Source organism: Neopelma chrysocephalum, unplaced genomic scaffold (genome assembly GCF_003984885.1).
Source record: "Neopelma chrysocephalum unplaced genomic scaffold, ASM398488v2 Primary Assembly neopelma1_201, whole genome shotgun sequence".
Lineage (NCBI taxonomy): Eukaryota > Metazoa > Chordata > Aves > Passeriformes > Pipridae > Neopelma > Neopelma chrysocephalum.
This window is the reverse complement of record NW_020897863.1, coordinates 545,864-551,465: the sequence shown is the minus strand read 5'-3', so window position 1 is coordinate 551,465 and position 5,602 is coordinate 545,864. Positions and strand designations below refer to the sequence as shown.

General features: G+C 56.2%; 1 long non-coding RNA gene across 1 annotated transcript; it reads right to left on the bottom strand.

The window, feature by feature from the left end:
* Positions 1-1,451: 1,451 nt before the first annotated feature.
* LOC113977171 lies at positions 1,452-3,239 on the bottom strand. The gene is made up of 3 exons (XR_003537277.1): positions 3,164-3,239; positions 2,777-2,875; positions 1,452-1,641 (listed from the first exon to the last, which is right to left on the bottom strand). It is a non-coding gene; the product is annotated as an uncharacterized LOC113977171 (long non-coding RNA).
* Between the last annotated feature and the right edge of the window lie 2,363 nt (positions 3,240-5,602).

The following is a 5,602-nucleotide window of genomic DNA, read 5'->3' as shown; positions in this document are numbered from 1 at the left end:
CACTGCTCGTAAGGGCTTAATGATTACCCTTAGATAACTTTATTGGCTGGGAATTATTGGCTGGCTCTGCTGCAGAGCCAACCTCCCTCCCCTCTGCGCAGCCACAGGTGAAGCCCAGCGTGGAAGGTGGGCGAGAGAACCCCACGAGGGGTGGTCGGGGGCGCTTTGGTGGGATTTTTGGCTCGGAGTGTCTTTCCTTGCACGGAGACAAAGCCGGGGATGTCCATCCTTGGCTGGCAACCTCTGGCTCCGTCCAGGTTTCTGACCACTTTTCTCAAGTGCTTTTCATTTCCAGAGCACTTTAAAGACCTGCTCTAATTAATTCCTCCGAGCCCCCGGGGGAAGGAGGCAGGTAGGGAGGTGGAGTCGGGGATCCTGCACGGGCTCACCGGCAGTTGGGAGCTGCGATTTCAGCCGTGGCCCGTGGGAAGGAGGAAACACAGGATGAGGATCTTCTCCACTGCTGGACGTAGGGTGGTGACACCCCACGTCACTTGGTGTGAGGGGCCTCATCCAGCCCGTGGGCAGAGCTGACCTGGGGGGGGTTGACCCCAACGAGGGCAGCTGGACCCCCCTTGGCAGGTGGAGATCCCGGTGGGATCCTTGCCTTGGGGTGCTGAGCAGGGTCCCCACGGCTGCAGAGGACAGGGAGAGCAGCCCATTGCCATGGAAACGGTCCATCCTGTGTGGATGTGCATCCTGGCAGGGTGGGGTTTCTTTTTTTTCCCCTCCCTTCTTCTCCTTTCTGCGAGACCTCGGCATTGATCCGGGAACGTGCTCTTCGCATGTATGATCCATGCAAACACCGTGTTCCTATTGATCAGCCTCCTCTGCTGCTCGGGGTCTGTGCTGGCAGCAGAAACAAAGGCCGGGGGAAGGAGGGGAGAAAATTACCCGGCACCACACCAAGCAAACAGCTCTGCCAGAGCCTACGGGGTCTCTCTGGAGCTGCCTCCTCGTTCCTCCCATTCCCGTTCCTCCCATCTGCCCTCGGTTTTCCCCTCGCTCGTCTCTTCTCCAGCTCCCCTCTTGCTCCTGCCCACCAAAAATGGCCCTGACTCCCCCCCCTGCTCTGTTGGTGACTTCTTGGGGGCTATTTCCAAGAACCAAGGAGGTGACATGTCCCTTCCACCCCCTCCCAGCCCTGCTGGGATGTGGGGACACGCTGTTGGGGAGGGATGGGGGGGTCCCAAACCCACCTCCTTTGCCAGCCGAGCTCTGTGTAAGCCTTAATAATTACAGTGAGGAGTCAATAACAATTAGGCCTAACAGCCACTCAGCAGAATTGACGCAAATTATTTTAATTTTATGTTTCTATCGATGGACTTTTCCAGGTTGGCACCTTCTCCCCCATTCCCGCTCCTCCCAGCCCCCCACTTCCCGGGCACACCCCCGGCTTGGGCGATCCAGCCCCTCCTCCCCTCCTTGCTCCAAAAAGCTGTCTCCAAAGCTGGAGTTCCCTGCAGGAGAGGGGTGTTCGTGCATGGAAAGGTTCCTTCATTTGGGAGGAAAACCTCTGCTCTTCCCGGGAAAGTCATTCCCAGCCGCTCCTGAGGCACGGCGGGAGGGAAGAGGCTGCGTTCAGGTTTGGTTTGCTGGGAATGGAACCAGGCTTTGTATCACAGAGCCAAGTGCAACCTCCTGCAATGTGATTTTTAGGATATTTTAGACACATATTTTCTCCTTCGTGGTGGGGGGAACATCACCTCAGGTTTGGCTGGTATTCAGTTGTGGGATTTTTTTTTTCATGCCGTTCTATACAATTGACCCACCTGATACATTCACATTACACAGAAATTACAATGAATCTAATCAAAATGATGCCTCAAAAGCAAATGTTTCCACGATCTCACATCTAGAGCTGTCCCAAGTGTCCTTGTATGGGAAATGCAGCCACAATCCCGCAGGTCCAGGCTCTGCACTGAGGGTTTGCAACATCTCCAGCCCTTCCAGCAGCCAAAAAAAAACCCCGGTGTGGGATGTGCACCCATTCATCACCAGCAGGGGAAAAAAGCACAGGTAATTTTTTTTCCTGCTGGCTGACGGTCAGCGAACGATTCCTGGATTTTTTTTTCCTTCCCTATTTACGGGACTGAGCCGTTAATGGCATGACCCGCTCCGCATCCCCCGGGATGCCGGGAGCTGCAGAGCTCCGCGGAGCAAGAGATGACCCTCAGGCTGCGGCCGTCGAGTCTCCCACCCATCCCACGAGGGAGACTCCTCCAGGCTCCTTTCCTCCTCCTGCCTCTGGGGGTGTTTTTTCCGCCCTTCCCGGCGCTGGGAGCGGGCCCTGCCCGGCTGTAAATCGCCGGCATCCCCGGCCCCGCTGCCCTGCATCTTTTCTCCTCTCCTGTCATTAGGGCGAGGCAGCCCATTCACTGGGTGACAGGTGCTCAATTGCTCTTAAGTGGCTCCCAGATAATTGGGGAGGTCTTTAGCTACTTGTAACTTCCAATAATAAACAATAGAGAGGGGGAAAAACACCCGCACGGAGCATTTAACTGATGGCCCCGTTGTCAAAACTGCGTTAGGGCTCTTCTCCTTCCCGCGGGCCAGCGCTTGGATGACACTGTGCCACCTTGACAAGCCAGAGCCACCTCCTCGCTGTCACTTTGAGGTGGTGGGTGACGAAGGAGGAGACCCCGGCCCCACCCCTGCTGGGTGTCGGGGGAGCTGCACCAGGGCTTGGGGGATGGAGGTTTGTGAAGCCCTCCTGGATTTTTTGGGGGTGGAGGGGATTCAGGTCCAAATCTCGGATCCAAAAGGCACGTTTCACATGTCAGGAGATGTTGCTGAAGGAAAAGCTGGTCTGAAAGCCCTGGTCTTCAGTGCAGCTTGCAGGAGGCTGAGCCCGCTGTCGGATCCTGCCCCATCCCTGGAAGTGTTCAAGGCCAGGTTGGAGCAACCTGAGCTGGTGGAAGGTGGAATGAGATGGGCTTTAAGGTCCCTTCCAACCCAAACCATTCTGGGATTCTGGGATCTTTTCTTTAAATCCAAACCCAAGATGTTGCTTCTCCTGGCTCTGAGCCATCTGCAGGCAACTGCCTTGTGAAGTTCCTTGGCTCCAAGCAAGGCTCTTCCCATCCCAAAAGGAGCTGGGAAAGGGCCTTTCTCCAAAGCTCCTCTGTGGCTCTGCAAGAAGACCTGTCCATGGAGCTTTCACCCTGCTGCTCTGGTGTTGGTCCAGGGAGCTGCTGGTGGGATCCTCGTCCTTGTCAGGGAGAAAAGAGCACAAAGGTGGGATGAACCCCTACAAAATCCTCAGCTCGGTGGGCAGCTGGGTTCCAACTGCAATTCCCTCAAAAAGGAGCTCTCAGAAACACGTCTCCAGCTCCTCAGCTGGGATGGGAAGGGATGGGATGGGACAGGACAGGACGGGATGGAATGGGGTGGGGTGGGATGGGATGGGGTGGGATGGGATGGGATGGGATGGGATGGGGTGGGATGGGATGGGATGGGATGGGGTGGGAGGCAGGGCTCATCACAGCACTAACTACCCACATGGAGGCAGAAATGAGATTTCCCCTTGCCCTGCTCCAGGCTGAAGGATGCACGAGCTGAGAACTCAGAGCCAGCAGTAGGGATGGGAAGACAGTTCAGGTCTTCTAGAGGTTTCCTTGGACTGCTGCTCAGCACAGAGCCTTTCTGGGAGCATCACTCTGCTTTAAATGTGTCTATTAAGCCCCTTCTTCAGGCTGGGAACCCCAACTTCCCAAATAAGCCAGTGAGGATGGGATGGGACATCTCAGATAACACTGGGCTGTGCCAGGTGATCTCATGGACACCACGTGTCCACGGTGTCCCTGTGCACAGAGTGCTCCCGTGCCTGGGGTGAGGATCTCTGTGCCCAGAGGCAGAGGATGGTGAACACCCCATTTCTTCCAAATGCTGCTGCCCACACAGCCAACAGCCCCCCAATAACGGGGACCCTCGCCCATAAATTCTCCATTGATTCACCACGAGAAGAAAAGGGCAACAAATATTATTCCCAATGAATAATTCAAGCAGCTCCAAGCCATGCCTTGCGCGTTCATTACCCTCCACGAGGACCTGGGGGATAGAGCTTGAAAGGCCCTATAAAAGGAAACTGGGGAAGATTTATTTTTGAGGTTGGGCAAATCCCAATAACCCACGGCAGGAGGGGTCGTGCCTTGTGCTGGAGCAGGGGCTGCTCAGCCCTGGCCCCCCTGCTCCTGCCTGGCTGATGCTTTGTTAAAAAAGGAAAGCACTTACGGTGCTGTTGGGGATCAGTCCACTCTCCTTTCTTCCCCGCCGAAGCTTTCAGGGATGAAAGCACTCTAAAGTACTGGCTCTGGTGTTGGGAGCTGAGCAGTGAATAATCCCCCTCCTTCAGCCCCTGCCTGCCAGGGAGGTGGTGGCTGGGTCATGAACCGGGAGGGAATTTTCGCTCCTCGGTGCCCTGGAGACAGTGTGGGTGTGGGTGGGTGTCTTAGCACAGAACCACGGAGGGTGCTGAGCTGGAAGGGACCCACAAGGATCATCGAGTCCAACCCTCAGCCCTACACAGGCCCATCCCCAAGAGTCACACCCTGTGCCCCAGTGGATCATCCAAAAGCTCCTGGAGCTCTGGCAGCCTTGGGGCCGTGCCCACTGCCCTGGGGAGCCTGGGCAGTGCCAGAACCTTTCCCTGAGATCCAACCTGACACAGCTCCAGCCATTCCCTGGGTGCTGTCCCTAGTCCCCCCAGAGCAGAGCTCAGTCCCTGCCCCTCCTCTGCCCCTGCCCAGGCAGTTGGAACTGCAGTGAGGTCTCCCCTCAGTCTCCTCTTCTCCAGCTGAACACACCAAGTGCCCTCAGTGTCCTCACACGGCTTCAAATCAAGGCCCTTCTCCATCTCAATTGTCCTCCTTTGGACACTCTCCAATGGCTTCAGATCCTTCTGACATTGTGGTGCCCAAAACTGCCACAGTATTCCAGGTGAGGCCACACCAGTATGGAGGTATTGAGCCCTCTGGGATGCTGTGACTTACCTGGTGCCACCAGGAATTAGGTACCAAGCCAGGGAACGCAGCCAGGCACGAGCATCTCCTGCCCAACCCCATCCAGGGGTGGTGATGTTGGTCAGGTCCTGCCAGGGTGAGGGGACCAGCCGAGCTGCTGTGGGACACGACTCCACTGCCCTCCCTGCACGACCCTCTGTCACCCTTAACCCCTCTCCAGGGAGGCCACAACACCTGGAAGTTTGGTTTTTGGAGGGGGCTGCCTGAAACGGTGTGGAAAGCGAGGCACTTTGCCTGGAGAAGTTGTCTTTTCCCTTGCCGGAAAGGTACAGGGGTTTGCTTTTTTATTTTAAGTAAATACAAAGGGAGGATTGAGGTTTTGATGCAAGTCTGACACAGCTGATATTTGGAGTTGGGTATCAGCTCCATCACAGAGTCACTAACTGGCCACTGGCTCCACAGGTCACCACCTGTGGCTCTGTCATCACAGAACCATGGAATGGTTTGGGTTGGGAGGGATCTTAAAGCCCATCCCATTCCACCCCCTGCCATGGGCAGGGACACCTTCCACTAGCCCAGGTGGCTCCAAGCCCCGTCCAACCTGGCCTTGGACACTTCCAGGGATGGGGCAGCCACAGCTG